Here is a 19309-nt window from a genome sequence, read left to right as displayed (position 1 = left end):
ACCACAGGATTTGTATGCCATCTCATACTTTAGTTTCTGATGTCTGTACTTAACTGATTGGTTTCCTATCTGCCTAGTCCATCTTTTCATTTTTGGTAAAATGGATTTATCTTGTTTTTGTGATTCAGTGGAAGGAGTTGCTAAGGAATCAGATCTGGATCCTTTAATACATTTTAGCATTGTTCCTTGAAAATCTGATTATATCTTGCAAATTACAGTAACATCTCGAAGGTAATAAATCCTGCATAGCTTGTTAGATATTCAATTTTTCTAGTTTCTTACTGAAGCAGAATGATATTATTCCGAAGTTTGCTGGGTGTGAAGTGCCCTGCTGTTGCTCTGGATGTTTGCTAAGCATTTGCCATGCTAGAACAGAATTATTTTGTCTCAAAGACTTTACATTCAGAGTATGATTTCATAACTGTTAGATAAATAATGGCTTTTTATTAATGATATTTAAATTATTGCCTCAAAAGTTGTGCAAAAGCAAGGGAAATACTTTTCTAGACAAATTCCAAATAATTTCTATTTAATCTGTTCATTTTCAACTACATGGCTGATACTTGTTTTTGTTATATGATGGGCTATAAAATACACTTGTGTGTCTCATGCATTGAAAATATGCAGCATATGCATATTTTTTGTTACTGCTGATAACTGAATTAGAGATTTACCAGTAATAATTGCTTCTGAGAGTATAAGGTATTTATGAAATAATTTTAATTGGTGTTTCTCACTGGGAACTGTTCATAGTATATATGTGTATTTTTTCCTCCTGTCCTGGCTTCTGAATACCTTACAGATTTACTCATGTGAGCAGCCTTCATTAATAAAGAACTGCCAGTCTCTGCTCTGAGATGTTTCTTGACATTTCTCAGTATTTTTTTCCAGTGAAGCTTTTGTTACTACTGACAATGAGACACTGAAATGGAGAAAATGGAGACAGTGGAGATAGCTCATTGACCTAGTATCAGATGCCTTTGGCCACAATACGTTTTCAGTCATCTTTAGATTAAAACCTTGAAAATAAATGTCAGGCTTTTTTTGTTCTGTTTGTTGTGGGTTTTTTTTTTTAACATCACTCCCATTTCAGATTTTGGCTTTTTATCATCAGTAATGATGCAACTGCTTAGTTTAGGAAAGTAAATATATGATGTGGTTGCCTCTGACAGGAGAGATTGAACTCGATGACTGAAAAGAACCATTTCTTCAGCAAAGCAAATGTGATGCTTACTTGAAACTTATGCTTTTGATGGAAGCTAAAGGCACTGGGCAGGAATTATCATTCCGTTTGGCAAGGAACAGGAAATCAAAGTGATGAACTGAAAGAGATGATTAAGAATTTAGACCTAAAAAAAATTGTGTATTTAGGGAGGAAACAGGAGTGAAAACAAGTAAACAGAGCACACAAGCATGCACTGTAAAGGAAAGAAATTCCTGCAATAAGACAGTGGACCCAGGAGTATTTCCAAGCCATGAGATGGTAGCCGCGTTCATATACCAGCTCCCTCCTGACCTGCATTAGATGGGAACTAAGCAGGCACAAACTCTTCCATCTTGATTTCCACAGCAAGGAAACCCTGAAAAATGAAAGTGCTGGAACTTTTGTGGAGCATGGTTCGCCCCTGGTGTTGGTGACATATGGCCAAGCACCTTTTGCTCACTGACAGAAGTATGGGAGTACTTAACCTCTCCTGGAGCTGTAGAGAGATTGTGAGGTAGGGCAAGCTTTGGCACAGCAACTGCTGTTTAGATGCTTGTGGTCATGCCTATGGGTTGTTGGCCCAAAGAGGAGTTACTTCTGATATAGAAAGAGTGCTGTCACCCCAGAATAAGCAGAGCATCCGTATGCTAGGCCAGCATTGTAAAGTGAAAATCATAGAAGTACGAAGAAGCAAGTAAATGAAGAATTATTTTTGCTTCACTGAGGGATCTGTGAAAGACTGCCCTCCGTACATGAACAAGCTTCCAGCAGGTGTTGAAAACAGATTTCACAGCAGTATTTTACAATTATATTAGAACTTCCCAGTGTCATGTAATGAAACTGGAGATGAAAGTTGGGACATGCTATTTCTTCACTTCTTGAGTTTCCTAAAAATAAAAAATGTGGCTTTATTTCCTTTATTTTTTTAATTTCTATTTTAGCAATTTGAATACATATTTTCAAATTGATAGTAGTTCATAATGAACATCATTCTTTTAAGCATTTTTCTTGTCTCTAATCTCCCCTTTAAAATGAGTGTGACTGACATTAGACACTTCCCTGCCGATGAGGCATACCCAACTGGAGCAGCAGATACACTGTGTGAAGGGTAAGGCTTCCAGGCAGCAAACTCCTCTTGTGCAGTTTCTTTAGTAATCGTAACTAATGGCAGCCTAAGGTTTACTCTAATTTATACCCCTAAGGTATGTTTTTTAGCGCAACATGGTGAAAGACTGGTGGCCTGGGGGATCTCTGGCCAAGCTTCTACATATTCCCATCCCGACTGCCAGGGAATAGGGGGGGTTGGAGAAGGCTGCCTTGTCAGTTTTGTTTAAGGTGAGCATTCATAGGCTTTAGCAGGGTCATCTTGCAGATAGAAGAGTTTTCAGCTGCCTGCTTGCCTTAGAAATCTGTCCATTATCTGTTAGTTGAACTCCATGTTAGGATTGGGTCTTGCTGCCCTAGCAGGCTAGCAATTTCAGTATCCCTGCATCACTAGTGTATCATGTGTTTATATTGTAGGCTCTCACTGTTCTGAAATTGTATGCTCTTGGTCCATGAAGAGTTGCTAATTAGAGAAAACAGGTGCAAAAACCTCATGTGCGTTTCAGTTTCCAAAAATTCTCTGAACCCTTGGCACATAATTCACTACCAAAAGAATTGAGAGCTTTCACTCAAAAAGATGGGATACTATTATACTGCCTTTTTTAAGGCTTGTACTGGGAATGGAGAGGAAGAAAAGAAAAAAAAGGCTTAAATGACTGGAAGGGTAAAACTTACCTCCTCCCCTTCACCATGGCTTGCTTTGGTTTACTTTTATGTTAAGGTCAAGACAATTACTCATTTACAGGCAGTATCTAGCCATGTCACCTAGCTGCTGCTTTTGATCTGTAGCACATGGGATGGCTAAATACAGGAATGCACATGCAACATTTATGTTGCTGTGAGACAAAGATATGCTCTTAACTTGGCCTGATCTGAAAAGCAAAGCTTTTGTGTCAGGAGAGCTCTTCTGGTCAAAATCGCTATTGCTTTTTTAAAGTCTCTAATCATTATGCTGCAGCCCCTAGTATTAACAATGTTTACAAGTACCTCCCTTTCCATTAGGGATTAAACATATAAACACACATTGTGTCTTGATGAACAATGGTGCTGGAATATATTCTTAATTCATGACCAAATCTGCATTTTCTCTCCACATACTCTCCATGGCTGTACTTCTGTTGTTGTGAAGAGCTAGTAAGTAATTAACATCAAAACAATGGCTTGCAGAGCTCAACCGCCTGCTCTCAGAGTAGGTCACTGCAGAAACTGTGGCCCTTCGCAAGAGTGTTCTCTATAAATGGACCGACACTAGAAAAAGGTGAAACCTGAAGTCAGTGGAGTTCTGCAGCCGCTCTGGAGAAGGGATATAGCTGACATAGACTTGATGCAATCCTGATGAAAATCTGGGGAAAGCTGAGCATCAGATCATGGGGAATTCTGTATTTCTACATGCCCAGTAACATCTTAATAACATGCACTCTTTGAGGTGAAGAAGATCCCCTTGTTATTTTGAAACTGATTATAGTTGCAACCATAATGTCACGTGGTAATGCCATCAGTTTAATAAAGGCGTTTCTTTCTTCAGTTTGCTTTTTGCATCATAGTTAGGGTCTCTGCTTGTGTATTGCACACGTCAACTTGCTCATTCTTTCCTTCAAACTGGACAGGATCAACATGACTGTTAGACTGCAAATATTTTGATAAGGACTATTTTGGGAACATGCAAAAATAGTTCCTTCAAAGGATAAAATAGCTGAAGATAAAAAAAAAAAATGAAAAAAAAATCCAATTTCCTTGGGACTTCATAGGATAGAAAATTTAAACCTTTGATTAAAATTTCTATCTTACTCTGTTTTTAAGCATTTCACTTACTTCCTCTTTTCTTTGTGTCTTTGAGAGAAGGAAACTTAGAAGATGGGAATCCAAAGGTAAAAAAAAAATCTGTTAAAAGTAATGCACTAAAAATATATGAAGGTTTTAAAAGAAGTAATTTTAATGGCAAAAAATAAACCCTGATCCCAAACCACCAAACCAGAAAATCGTCATATGGTTGGTAATTGCTTTTACTTCAATATGTTTCCCTTGAAAAATTTCAGTGTTCTCTGTATGTTGAATTGAGTGTGGGTATCCTGCAGTGAAGTAATTTGGAGTGGAGTTTTTCTGCTTTCTTTTTCACATTTGCCTTTCCAAATCTCAACAGGATTTACCTGAAAACAATATATTGACTTGGTTTTTTTCTATCTTTTGCTACTCCTTTAGTATTCTAACATTGACTTATTATCTGAGATTGGGTGGAATTGACTCTGAGCAGTGTCTAGCCAGCAGTCACTAGTGCAGGTGAAATTGGAAATCTCTCCTTTAGAAAGCCCTTCTGTGTGTATCTTAAGTTATTTACCAATATTTTCAGTGAACTTAATATGTGCAAGAGATACTCTGGTGTTAATTGCACTGGATCGTAGCTCTTTCAGATGGTACGGGTTGATTGATTGTTATATTCATATTTAGGATAATTGTGATGTAGACTGACATTAGCATGCTTGGTCATCAGGATGACGCAAATGTCCTGAAGTAAATAATTGGTATATTGCATCCTTCTTCTGTTCCTCTAGCAAGATAACATAACCTTTGCTGGCCCATATGCTTTTTAAATAGATATTTCACTCATGTGTCAGTAACTGCAAAGCAAAAACCTAATCCTGCAAACACCAAAGCATACATGAAACTTGCTCAGATAAGCATTTTTACTGACATGGAGATTGCTGAGGTGAATTTGCACGTAGTAAGAAATCCATAAGTGGAATTGCTGGCTCTCAGAATTAAAGGTGTCCGGAAATTATGTTTTAAAATAGGTTTTATCTTTATATAAAGTATTACTTCAGGAGAAAGCACTCCTATGTGCCTTATCAGAAGGAGTAAGAATTCTCGAAAGTGTTACTTTTCAAAGCCTTTCTGAAGTCTTACTATGCAGAGTATGCCTCTTCTTGTGTCTAGACTGATTTTCCAGAGGTCTTGACTGGGCTGTTTAGTCTGATATGCACCGCAGGAGTCTATTAAATAAAATATACATAGATTAAAATTCCTATGAAATTACCTTTTTTAATATATTTTATTTCTTCATCAGTAGGTCCTACATGAATAATATAAAACTGTATTTTTAAAATGTTTTTTCTTCCTCACTGATACTTTCTGCTTTTCATTAAATTAGGCTAGTTTAATAGCCTGGCTCTCATGCAGTAACAAAAAAGTACCGCATGATTTGGCTGGAGCTGTATCAGCAGGTATTTAGGTCCAGCCAATTCATATTAGGACTTACTCAGTTTCTGAGTAATGCAAATATTTCTACTGATCTTTCAACAAAGCTGTAACTTTGTATCTCAGCATCCAACTTTGAGTGTTAAATATCAGCTACTCTGTTCAGTGGAAACTTGCCTATACTTTCAGTGTATTTCACTATACTCAACTGTAATGTGTTCCTTGGAGGCTCGATCTGCATGATGTGGAGGTTCAGCATGGTTTAGTCTCATACTCTGAATGTGGACAACCTTGCCAAATGTCACCTGTGATATTAATTTATTTGGTAATACTGAATATTTTTGCTGGGATGTTATAAACAATCTAAAAAGGGTTGGAGACCCAGTTTATAGTCCACTGCTCAGTGTCTGAATGGCCAGCTGGTTACTCCGTATGGAGAGCTTCAGTGGGTATGTGTGGCATGAGTAGTTTTAAGAAATCTTAATTGCCTGTGCTGTTGCTTTGATGCAAAATGGAAGACAGTAAACCTAAGGAAGTAATTTTGGTCTTGCGTGTCTTGCTTTTGATCCTCTGAACAAATTTAAATTTACTGTAAATTGATCAAAGTTAGGAAACTCAAGCCAAAAGTATCACTGAAGTTATGCCCCTAGCAAACCTGGTAAAAATACTAGTAAAATTTTAGAGTGCTCCTCCTGTAGTTTCTTGATTCCTTTTTATGGCTACTAAGTACACTGTACTGTTTCTGGTTTGGAGGTTACTATCCCACCTGACATTTGCATATGCTGGGTCCTTAGCTTGTGTTATACCTGTACTTTTATCTTACCTTTTATCTTACTTCATACAAATACATGCGTGCTGCATTCACAAAATACATTAATTGCAAGATACTTTTCTTTGTCCATTAGAAAGGAGTGTGCTGTAGATAAACATAAATTTAGAGGCTTTCGATTCCCAGATTTTAAAGAGGGTTAGGCTCTTCATCATAGTCACAGTCTCCGTGTTGGGCCTATGCTCAATGTTTTTTCTTACTCTGATAGTTTTGATATATAGGATTCTAAAGATAAAAAGGTAAAGTGATAAGGTCAGTCAGAAGGGATGAGTGAGACTTAGTCGCTAGAGATGGAGCATTGATGATAATTGAATCTGTTCAAGTGTGTTGTGATTTTAAAAACCTGTTTCTTTCATGCTAACATCAAAACCAAACAGTTCTTAGATATAGATAATTCAATATTTTGAGATCAAGCACCATAAGGCAGCAACACAAACTTCTTTAATTTAGTCTCATAACTGTTTATCATCCCTGGCCAGTACAGGTAATTTACTGTAAATCACTTTAATTCTTGTCCTTCCTGATAACACCAAACCACATTGTCAATTTGAAACGCTGCCTGCTCATTTTTGCTTGCAAACTGCAGTGTTTCTTTTACCATGTATACATATGAAGATTTCAGTACATGTTTATATACGTGCAACCTGTGTGCCTTGCTTGCAAATGTATCTTGGCATATGTATTTTCCAACTAGGAATCTAAGTGAATTTTGCTGGTAGGACCTTACAAGAGGTACATGCATTTGTATTTAAATAAAAGTAATTTCTGAAGTCTTCTTGAAATTGTGCTGATTTTCTCAATAGAGATTCCATATTGGAAATAAAAAATACACTTCTGTTTTACCAGATTTATGAACTCTGAAATTTTAATGTATAAATATTATTTATGTAGATCCAAACTGCAAACATCAGGAGATAGTTATCCTGGTTTTCAGATTACTGAACTGAATTTTATGGAGTAAGTCAAGCATGCAGTCAGCCAAAAGTGTATTTCATATGCTGTGTGTCATAGACTAAGAACCAGAATTATGCCTGATATTCATCTATGATTTCAGCAAAGCATAACCTTTTCCATTATCAAAACCAAAAGGGCCAAATTGATACATGCACATCTTGCCACTGAGCACACATGGCACAGAGGACAGAAAATCATCTTTACAGCCTGGGGCAAATTGTGCTACTGCTGATTAATAAAATGCAGGGTGTTACTGCAGCTTCACATGAGATGGGTCATCATCAGGCTTGGCATCACTGGCTGTATGATGGCTTTTTCATGCCTTCAGTTGTAAAGAGAAAGACATGTGCTTAAACCACCTTGGAGTTATTTTTTCCCCACTGCTGGGCAGTTAGCTAACTGTGAAGAATAGCTACTGCTGCTTGTAACTGACTCAGCTCAGCTGACCGGCGGTAACATGCTAGGTCATGTCAATTCAGTTGTTCATGGTCCGTACCTTCTTTCAGTGATGCATGAAAGTGCTCTGGAAACGTAAATATCTAGAAGGGATTTATATTTCATCTGTAGAAGTCATGTAGTGGGTTATATTAGTCTACAATTTCTGTAAGGTAATGCTGGAGGCTTTGCACAGCTACATTCTTTCATTTTAGTTCAGCAGTGTTACTGACTTTTATACCACAAGGTACTAGCAGTAGTCGTCCCATCTGCCTTAGGTATTTGTAAGCTTTTTCATTTACCAGTAAGTTCATCTGTGGAGGACAGCTTATGCTACAGATCTAAATGGGAAATGGTTAAGGTATACATGTGAGAACAGGCAAAAAAGAGAAACCAAGTATAACTAAGATATTTATTTTCTGAGAAGTGGTAGTGTGTTGCTTGACTAAAACGCTTGCTTTATTTACAGAAAAAGACTCTCATGACTTAGCTCAGGGGACGGTTCTGGCTCTGCTAGCTGTTGGAAGAAAAAACATTTTTTTGGAATGTGACTACAGAACATGCATGGGATTTCATGCAAGCAAAAGATCCTGAACTTTACGGGAAAGTAATTCATGTTCTGTCTAGTTCAAGTAATGTTTCTAGTTCAAGCAGTGTCAAAGATAGGTTTTTATTAATAGCATTAGAAGTATTATATCATGACTGTGAAATTAACAGTATGTTGTGAGTAGCTACAACACACTACCTTGTGTAGGAACTGCCAAGCTGTTTGCTTGGTGCCAGTCACCTCCTTTGTCCGTCATTATTTGAATTTGTGCTCTTGCAATTTTAGATTTTTTTTTTTGTCTCTTTGTTGTAAGCTGTTGCTTTCAGTGTGATCTGAACTTTATAACAAGAAGAGCATTCAAATTACGTATTCAGAATCCTGAAACGTTTTTCAGGAAAATAATCAGTGTAAACACAAGCTTTGGTAGGAGTAGTTATAACTGAGCAGCTTATGCTGTGGCAGGTAAGAGCAAATATGTGTGAGAGGGGGTGGCCTAGCACCTGGAAGCTTGTTTAGGTGGGATCATAGCAAAAAAGATCCTTTCATTGTCAGCTCAGGACATGAAGATGAAAGCAAGCAGTAGGGAGGCAACCCCTATGTCAAGGTAGCTGAAGGTTTGGCCTTTCTGGGTATCTTCAGCGTGGCTCCTCAGCAGGCTAATGCAATTACATGGTACAGGGGAGCAGAGGCCATCTATAACTATCCATTTAGAAATAGCTTTAGAGTGCAGGCACAGGCATGGAGTAACAGGAGTACCCCTGTTACTGTACACTGTGTAGTTCATCTGTTTGCTGCTTGTGTTTGGAGGTGCATATTTAGGATGAAGAACAAGAAAGTCACAGTTGCTAATTCAGCTCTGTAGGACCCCAGTGTCTGGTCTCAGACAGGTCACAGTAGTCTTTATCTCAATATGCAAATATTTAAAATGAGAAGAACATCTGTTGACATCATAGGATATTGTATAGATAATTTAATGGTTGTAGTGGTCTGAATTAGTAAAGTGCTGTGATAATGCCAGTAAGATGGCTCTAAACCACCAGTATGATGTAGCTGTGAAAAAGGCTAATGTGCTTCTGTGATGCATTAGACATGATATTTTTGTAGAGAGAGGGAGAAATGCTAATAACATTTCAGAGAGCCTTCTTGAGACCTTAATTGGAATATTGTGTCCAAAACTCTTCCCTTGCAGGGAACAGAAAGATGGATTTAAATTGGAGCAGGTGCAAAGACAGACTACAAGGCTGATCAGAGTTAGAGAGTATTTATCTTTCAAAGAGCAAATTAGAAAGCTTTTGTCGTTCTTAGTATACTCAAAGGTGGAGAAGTGATAAAGTTATTCTTTGTAAATAAATTTATGGGTACACATCGACGATGAGAAATGTTTCAGCTAAAGTATAACTAATTTTTCTGGTATTGATATTATAAATTCATCCTGAATGAATGTAGATGGGAAATTATAAGAACTTTTCTCCCCATTTGTTTCGCATATGACAGTTGGGCAAAGAACCTGAACAGTTTTAAGCCTGAGTCCGGTAGCTGCACAGGAAATTTTATTCCATAATGAATATAGAAAGTTAAGTGGATGAATCTTTGGATTTGAAGCATTGAGGTCTCCAAGGGGTCTAAAAGGAGACTAAAACTATTTGTTTTTATTGATTTGGCACTAACAACATGCTTCAGCATTTCCAGTGATTGTTGTGGATAAGAAGTATGTTTTTGCTGCTCTTCTCCCAGAGCCTTTAATTACAAGTTATTTTACTTATTTTCTGTTCTACCCTCCATCTTCTCACATTTGCCATGGAACCAATTGCAATATCTGGGATCAGGAATGAAGGGCTCCTCCTTGGGAAACAGGATAAAATAGATATATTTATCCCTTTTTGATGTGTGATGTATGATCCACTTCCTGTCATCATTTAGAAGAAGTTGTTACTTGGCAATTGTTAAAAAAATATGGAGCTATTGCAAAGACATATATGTTTCCATCTCTTCCTCTATGGTACTCTGTAATTATAGCCTCTCCTATAGCTATTTTGCCTATTTTAGGACATTGAGAAGCATTTTGTGGTGTTTAGGGTGCATAGAAGCAGATATCTGAGGGAAACTTCAGAACTGAACATTCTGAATCACATGGTTGCCTGCAGTTGCACAGCCACCCCGAAGGGACCATCCCTTGTCTCTGAACTGTACTGAGGCACACAGTGAAATGTTGTGTTGGTGATCCAGACAATGTGTTGCATTCTTCCTGCTGCTCAAACTTTGCTGTTTGGTGCAGATAAGTTTTCCTGTCATGTTGCCTGAAGAATATATGTATTTGCCTCCTGCACCTCAGAAGGGTTGTTCTCAGTGAGTGATGTCTTGCAGTTTGGTTATCCCTCTGCCTTTGCAGTGGCAGAATTTCTGTGAGAAAGTGGACTTCCAGGAAAATCAGCACTTCATCATAGACCTCAGGTTGAAAGGGGAAGTACAGAAGGAAAATGAGATGTGAAATTCTTTCACAGGGTCTAACTTTCTTATTGAATTAAGTAACCAGAATGTGGGCAGGAAGCAGAGGATGATAAAGAGCAGTGCTTCCATTAGGTCTTCTTGTTTTGCAGAAAGCCGTGCAGCTTGAGAGATGCGTAGTGTTTATAACACATTCATGGCATAGCTGCTTCCTGGTAAGTGTGCAACAGAAAGAAGTGTTGTTCCTAAATTAGTAAGTGAAAAAGCAGCTGCTAAAGGACGGGCTACAGCTTTCTAGATTTTATTCTGGAGAGGATTTAAAGAGAACGTTTCTTTTCAGCATTTCATTGGAAGCTCAGATGAAGAAGTAAAATCTATCTTTCTTGAGGTTTTAGGCACAAGGCGTATCATGCCACCAACCATTCAGTTGACTGTGAAAGGAGCTCTGTGCTTTAGGTGACTATTGTCATAATAAAAAATTGATTCTGATAGGGAACCACTATAATATAAACCTAAATATTTATAAAATACATTGACAGGCAGTGGAGAACCCTTAAGAAAGTGAACTAGTGAAGTAAGATATTATTCCTGCTTCTACCAATAATTTGCTGTGTAGTTTTACACGAATTATTTGAAAAGGAGACAAATGATTTTGAGTAGCTCATTACTTTTGTAATTGGGGCCAGTTGAACATCACTTGCATCTCTCATTTAAGATGAATTCTGAGTTCTGAAGAGTGTTCTTTGCTGGCCAAATTTAATAGTCAGCTGTTTGAAAATGTTAGCCATAATATTTATAGTGAAGTAGACCATTAAAAAAAAAAAAAGTGATTTATAATTTACTTTGAGGTCAAACACACACACACAAAAAAACCCCAAACATGCTAGGGAATGCATTTTATTGGAAGGGACTTACACTGTGGTATATTGCTTTCCTGTTCAACACCTTACAGATCGTCAATCTGAGGGCAGAAAAAATGCACTGAGACCTTATCTTTCATGGACAACTGTGTGACAGCAGCTGTGCTGTTTATATTTAAACCACTGGATTCTGTCTACTTCTTTCAGATGGTCTGAAGCAAACTTCTAGTAATGCCCTTCATGATGAGTTCCTATAATTAATGGTTCCTGAAAGTACCAGGCCTCCAGCACCTCCTCTCTCCCACAGCTCTCTGAAGTGTGAAGCTCATGGATGAAAGAAATGTTAAGTGTATTGCCTTTAGGTTATACAAAGCATAAGCCCAGATCAGTTGTTTGCTGGAAAGTTCTGGGACTTGTCTGTGTGAGCAAGTTAACTAGCATCAGCCAGACTATAATAACAGTAGTGATTGTGCTAGGGTCCTTATTCTAGTAAGAAAGACATTTTGAGGCGAGCTGGATGAAGATTGTGAAGCCAAAAGCTGATCTATTACCACAAAACCCCCGCAGACTCCTTCATGGAAGAGTTAAACTAGTGCAGTATATGATTCTGTCACCATTATACTGGCAAATTCTACATGTGGGGAAACCATTAGATGGTAAGAATAGTTATTTTCCTTCAGCCTTGTGGGCTTTGGGGAGGCACAGGCACTTGTTAACATGATGAAGTGTGGATGGGGCAATTCTTGGCTTCATATGGATAATTTCTGGGGGAAAATGGCAGACCTTCATTTGTAAATTATTCTCTTAACCTTTCTGGCAAAGAGGTGTGTGTGGGTGAACCAAGTGTCTTTTTCATGTCACTGGTCTATCAGTAACAGTTACAGATATTTACGTTACTGTTACCATAACTGACAAAGGCAAACACGCTGACTAGGAGAGACTCAGAGTGACGACTTTTGAGAAATGTCTGGGATCACCAGTGGTAACTGGCTTCTGTGTGACTTGCAGCCATTGGATTATTTAGGTTTTGAAGCCTAGTTCCGAGGGCATGATTCATATTGACAGTCCTGCTTCCTCCATGGGATGTGACAGCGGTGGATTTGCAGGGTCAGGCCAAATTGGTGGTGGGAGCCAGGGTAACTGAATCTTGTTCTACCTCAACACCACTTGAAAGGCAGTAGATGAATTTGAAGAACAAAAGATCGTACAACACTAATATATTCGAAAGGTGGTTTGAGACCATTTCAGAAGAAATAAAAATAAATACCATCTTATATTATCCTAACACATACCTGAGTGCTTATCAGCAAGATCTAAATGTTTTGAACATTTTTATTTCCCTGTTGCATTTGGGGTCAAATAAAGATAATTGGATACCACTTTCAGCATTAAAGTGTACTTAACGCAGTGTGGCTCAACAGAAGAATGAGTGATTTATTTGTAAATACTATGTTCATTAATAATATAAAAATCAAGTATAAATTCAGTATATTGGGCACACAAAAGTGTTGTTGAAAGGCTGCCTTGTTGTAGTGTACACTATCCGTCATTTGTTATTCAAATATAAAAAGTATTTAAGATAAATAATACAGTATCTGAAAGGTGGGTTTTTTTTTTTTTTTTAGTTTCAGTATTGGAAGAATCAAGATGTACTAGAAATGCCAGACACCTTCTAGCACTAAATCCTTCATCTATACTCAGTAAATCAAGTATACTGTTATTAAATGGCCACTCAGTAGTAGTGTCGCAGCATAGGAGGGGTATGTGCTTCCTTCACTGGCTCTACATCATTTCAGCAGAGGTTGAGATTTTTAAATCAAGAAAATTCAGTTGCATAGCTTCTATCACAGGCTGTGAGGATCCTGAGGCTTAAACCTAGTATGTGAATATTTCATTCTGAGGAGAGGTTGCCTCCTTTTCCCTCCCAGGTGAGCATTCGCTCCTGCTCTCTTACATGCACTTGCAAACACATGCACATACTGGTCAGCCTCCTGACTTTCAGCACATTGGAAGATTGAGGAACAGACCCCATTAGTTGTTTGGGAGGAGTTGGTTGTGAGCAGCAGCAGGGCATAAAGGTAGACAAGAAAGAACTGAGATCGCTGTGGTCACCCTGAAGAGATGAAGCTGCATTTGATGGAAGAGAAGTCTGGATCTCCTGCTCTGTTAGAGAAAAGGAGTGATGTGACTGAAGGTGGTTTTATCATCATGAGAAGGGGAAGTATAGTGGCTCAGAATAAAAAAAATGAAGAAAAGCTATGTGACTATTTGCACTATTTCGAAATAATGCAGATGAGAAAGAAATACAATGCTTAAGCACAGGGGAGTTTATCAGCACATGAAGCAAAATGGCATGGAAAGTGTTCCATTAAAGTATCACATGTGTATTTGAACGAGGTGGGGCTGGAAAAGGGAATAATAGTGAGATTAAGCTCAGGATAATCTATAATGGCTCTGGTTTTAAATCCAGTGTGACCCTTCTAGATGTTTAATTTTCCAGAACTGTTGTCTCTGGGCAATCAACATGCAAGTTATGTCAGACAAGTTTATAAATGTCAAAATTGCAAAGATAATGTGAAAGATTAAATTAAAGCTTTCACTTACACTGATTTAGTATTTTGCTTTACATTCAGCAATACTGAGCTGTATTGAAGCTAAGGAAAAGCTCCCACAGCATTTGCAGAACATGTGGATTATGCAAAGTACTTATTATACTGTGCAGAAAGACAACTGCGTTCTTCACGATTTGAAAGTTGGGTTGTGTTTCAGTGAGGCAATTATGGGGAAAAGGAAGAAACAAACATAGGGAGATGAATGAAAGAGGACTTGTGTGAGACAGGAGACTGTATAAGATATGGCAAAAGAAGAAATAAAGTAGAAGGGCAGATAAATAGGAGAGCTGACAGGTTTAGGATATTGATATGTAAATCCATGTGAGGAACAATCCTATGGCTAGCTGTTGGTTTGCATTGATACCAAGTAGCTGAGATCACCTGACTTATACTAATCTGTATTAAGGTTTATATGATCTTTTCAAAACATGGCTGTTACAAATAAGGCTAAAGTCATGAGGTAATCCAAAGAACTGTTTTTGTATATTCAGAGGTGGGAAGAATGTTCCTAACTTAATTCTCAATGTATTTGAATTTATTATATGCTTCTGATTTCTGTTTGTGTTGACCTCATTCATATTCTGTTACCAGTTCATACTGGTAACAAACCCAATTGTTACCAATCCAAATATTGAAACTATTCTGAAAATAGGAGTTATTCAACAATTAAATGTCCTTTAATTTGCTTGCCTCTCCCAGCTTGTTTGCTGATGATACCAAACTGAGTAGGGAGGTGGAGACTTTGGAAGGGAGAGCCACCCTGCAGGATGATCTGGCAGGCTGGATAGTGGGCTAACAAGAACATTATGAAGTTCAGTAAGGACAAGTGTAAGGTCTTCCATCTGGGAAAACACAGTCTGGGAGTGCAGCAGAGGCTGGGATCTACCCAAATGGACAGCAGCTCTGTGGAAAGGGACCTGGCTGTTCAGAGAGGCAGCAAGCTAGTATGAGTGAACAGTGTGCTGCTGCAGCAAAGGAGGCCAACAGGATGCTGGGTTGCATCAACAAGGGCATCACCAGCACAGGCAAAGATGTCATTAATCCCACTCAGTGCTTCTTAGGCCATACCTGGAATAATGTGTTCTGTTCAGTTTTGGTTCTCTCTATATAAAAAAGATGTGGACAGGCTGGAGAGGGTCCAGAGAAGTGCCACAAAGATGATCAAAGGACTGGGAAGCCTGACCTGTGAGGAAAGGCTGAGAAGTGAGTTTGTTCAGCCTTGAGAAAAGGCAAGACCTTGGCACCATGTTCCAGTATTTAAAGGGTGGCATTAAAGAAGATGGAGACTCCCCTTCTAAAAGGAGTCATGTGGAAAGATGAGGATTAATGGGCACAAATTACTCCTGGGAAGGTTCTGGTTGGACACAAGAGAGAAATTTTTATAATAACAACAGCCATCCCCAGGGAGGTGGTGGATTCCCCAGTGTTGGACACTTTAAGATTTGACTGAACAGGGTGTTGGGACATCTTGCCTAGGTCATCCTTTGGCTAGAAAGGTTAGATCAGATGATCCTTGAGGTCCCTTCCAACCTGGTATTCTGTGATTGTATAAAATAATTTTAAATTCGGTCTCAACACCCTCAAGCTCCCTCCCCTTCCCCTTGCACTCCCTCTTCCCACCCAAAAAGAAGAAAAAAAAGAGTGGGGAGGATGCTTGAGAGAAGGCAGGAAAGTGTCTTTGGTTGGTCCATACTTTCTGGGGAAAATAGCTAAAATATGTTTGTATGCTGTCATCTGCTTTTGTCAGTGGAATGAAGATAAGCAAACTTACCCTTGGTAAACAGTGCCAAGAAAACCATGTTCTTAATTAAAAAAACATTCCTCTCTCCTCCCCCAGTACTTAATGTATTTGACTGAATCAAGGGCTGTTTTGTCTTCACAAAGAATGGCTTAAAGAAGTAATGGTAACTGTGTGTTAACTGAAACATAGAATGAGTTTGGATTGAGATTTAGGCTCTAACTTTATTTGGGCTCCTTGTGGAATGATTAAAAAAATATTTGAAAGAGTAGATGGTGTTAATCTAATATTAAGACTGATGTCTCTACAGTCCACCAAGCCTTCATGCCGCTGCCTTGACATCTAAATACGTAGGTTTCCGGTTTTCGATAGTGAGGGATTTAAGTGCCTGAAATTCTACTTCTGTACAGACAGCTCTGCTGGTTTGGCTTGTCTTCTGACCAAGTCCTTCTGGGATCCTGAAATTAAGTGTTTCTGCTCGTTAGCCCTTGTACAAATCTCTTTAACACTCATCATTAGAAGGGAGTTCAGCACAAAGCGTAGCAGCCATAGCAGGATTGGCAATGATACAGCTTGGATGAGGAGGAGACATGGCCAAGTTTTGAGGGAGACTCTGGGTATCTGTATTGAACAAGATGGAGCTTCTCCTTTTCAACAGTTACTGTCTTCAAAAGAGCTGGAAATTAATCCAAGCTCAGAAAGCTGTCTTGAATGACGTTGTTAGAGTTACAGAGATCAAGCACTGCAAAGCTGTGAAAATGAAGAATTATGGTTGTCTAGAGTATGTCAACTGAGCCCCTTGGACATATGCATTGTGTTATAGTTTTAAGTTATCCAGTCTTAGAATTGTAGTGTCATTTCACTGGACCAGAAGTTTATGAAGACTATGCAGAAAAGGAGACAGATCTTCGAAAATTTGTTTTTATTTGCTGTAGAAACATTGAGAGAGGTAGTATAGGGGGTAATGCGCTACAAGAAAGGAGAGATGTGTTGCCTAGTTAAGGCAGATGAATAAAACTTCCGTAGATAATTAAAGTATTATATAAGGCTAGGTACTCTGATAAATGACTTTTAGGAATCTCTGGTTGAACACTGAAGTTTGTAATGTTCCTAATTCAAAAGTTTTGTTCTTTTAAGTTCTCAGACTATGGGGATCATATGATGTACTTTGCAGAGACTGTAATGCAATCTGTAGTTATCCTGAGAGCACCAAAGAGGCACTCTGTGTGAGAATAAGCATTTCTGTCCTTAGAATGCTGCTCTGAAAAAGCACAGAATAACCTGGAGTAGGTAAAGTGTAGAGGTGTGCTGTGAATGTATGTAATTCAGTTAATGTGTAGATTTTCAGTACTCACTTCTAGCCACTGAATGAGGTTGGGGCCCTCTGGAAAAAAATTGTGTCTTCTCCTAATAAAAAGCCAGTCAGACTAGACGTGAAAGAGGAGGCCCAATTAACTCCAAATCCTTAAAAAATAAAAACAAAAATTGGGACTTCTGAAGTGCTTGCCTCATCAGATTCCTTTCTTATTTTAACGTTTTAGGGTTGTTGAGGGGGTTGATGTTTATATGTAGCTTGTTGAGTGTTGTTTTTTGTTTGGGTTTTTTTGATTGTTTGCATTTGTTTGGTTGGTTGGTTTGTTTTGTTTTTGTGGGGGGGGGGTGGTGGTGGTTGTTTTTTTTTTTTCCTTTCTCTGTTAAATGGTATGCTTTCCATATATTTATCCCTGGAAAATCTGGATGCAGTGTGTAAAGAAAACTTGAAAACCAGGAAGCATAGTTAACAGTCATTTTTTTAATTTCCATGGACTTCTGGTAGAGTCTTCCTTGAAAAACTATACCTTGCTTACTTTTCCAGTTACATATTTACTTGTGTGATGAAGATGACAAATAATTTTCCTTTGATCTGATGTAACTGTATTTTAGGGGAACTAATTCCATCTTGTCTGGTTATGTTCTGGCCATGGTCAAAGCAACTGCTAGTTCAAGAGACTAGTCTCAAAGGTTGTGTTATATGAAATGCAATGCTTCTCTACTCTGTTATTGTTAAATGGGGTGCTCTAAATTAGATGGTCTAATTCTGGAAAATTTGATTATGTGCAGGTGGACTTTTGTGTCAGCAAAGCCACACTTATTTAATTGGAGCTCCATATGTCTGCAAAAATTGATTCCATATGGTTGAATAGCACATTTTGAAAATGTTTCTTTAATTCATACTAGTGCCAGGAGAAAGTAGAATAACCTTATTTTTTGAGTTCCTCCTTAACTGACAAGTGCACCTGTACACAACCCTGCTTTCAATTTTTGAAGTGGTAATTGGGTATGTAGGATTTTCTTGTCACACATTAACAGTTTTAAGGTAGCTTAAATCTCTTGCTAACAAAGTCTTAACTGCGTTGCTCCCTGTTTTGTACTCCTAAAAGCAAGTGATGAAATATACGCGAATCATGCAATCTTACCTTCTACTAGGTGGAATTTACATGAGGTTTCTCACAGAAAACTTTCGTTTAAGATTAAGCTATGTCTAATAGATAGAGATACATATATATACACACATATATATATATGTAGAAGTGGTCAAATGAAACCCAGTCTTTTTGCAGGGGGAAAAAAGCTTTGAGTTTGTTTCTGGTTAAGCAAATTGATGGGAAATAATCCTACTTCTGGAGGATTTAAGATAATTTAAGATAAGCTGGAGATCTGAATTTTGAAATTGCTGAGAACTGTGGGCCATAAGAGTTGATATAATCAAGAGATGAACTTATGAGGAGGTACATAAATTGATTTTTTCTTTTTTATTGTACACAGGTTCCTAAGGATACAACTGGCCTGAAGGGTAATCTGGGGGAAACTGGGGAGCTTGACTGTTCTTGCACCTGAGTAAGTGAATGCTTAGCTGCAAATCAGCTTTACAGAATGTTAAAACTGTTGAGTATTTTTCAGCATCTGCGTGCCTAATTGTAGTCTGTAACTTGAGACAATACCTTGGCTTTTGAATGAAGATAGACTTGGAAATACTAAGGCTAGGTAAAGGGAGGGAATGTTGTATAGAGCCTTCAGGGCTCCTTATTGCTACCCTTAAAGCCTCCCTATAATTAAACATAGATTATATGCAGGATTTCTTGGTATTTTGGTGGTTTGTCTTTTCAGTTCTTTATCTTGAGACTAATTTCTGAGTTTGAGTAACCTCTCTTATTTTCAAAAGTTAAACATGATCTTGCTGGTGTGTGATCATAGTAATACACTGAGATGCAGCAGAACTGAAGTCATAGGAAAGCGCCAGGTCATGTAGGAGGAGGAAGGCTGATCAGACAAGCTTTGGAGGCCTAATATGGTTGTCATATAAAGGGGGAATGCTAATTTCACATTGTTTGAGACGAGTTTTGCTGAGT

At 38.2% G+C, this 19309-nt stretch overlaps 1 protein-coding gene across 6 annotated transcripts in view; it reads left to right on the top strand.

Annotated features, from left to right (window-relative positions):
• The window catches only part of TBL1X (transducin beta like 1 X-linked), a 197052-nt gene that overhangs the window by 38375 nt on the left and 139368 nt on the right, over positions 1-19309 (top strand). For 4 of the 6 annotated variants that reach the window (XM_080612230.1, XM_080612225.1, XM_080612226.1 and 1 more), the window contains one exon: positions 18726-18797. The exons of 1 other annotated variant lie outside the window; for it this stretch is intronic. The gene's annotated coding sequence lies outside the window, so the exon portion shown is untranslated. The remainder of the gene's footprint in view (positions 1-18725; positions 18798-19309) is intronic. One more of the 6 variants, XM_080612228.1, reaches the window with a different exon arrangement.

The sequence above is a fragment of the Psittacula echo genome, assembly GCF_963264785.1.
Source record: "Psittacula echo genome assembly, chromosome: 3".
NCBI classification, from domain to species: domain Eukaryota; kingdom Metazoa; phylum Chordata; class Aves; order Psittaciformes; family Psittacidae; genus Psittacula; species Psittacula echo.
The sequence above is the reverse complement of the archived record's forward strand: the minus strand, read 5'-3'. Positions and strand labels throughout refer to the sequence as shown.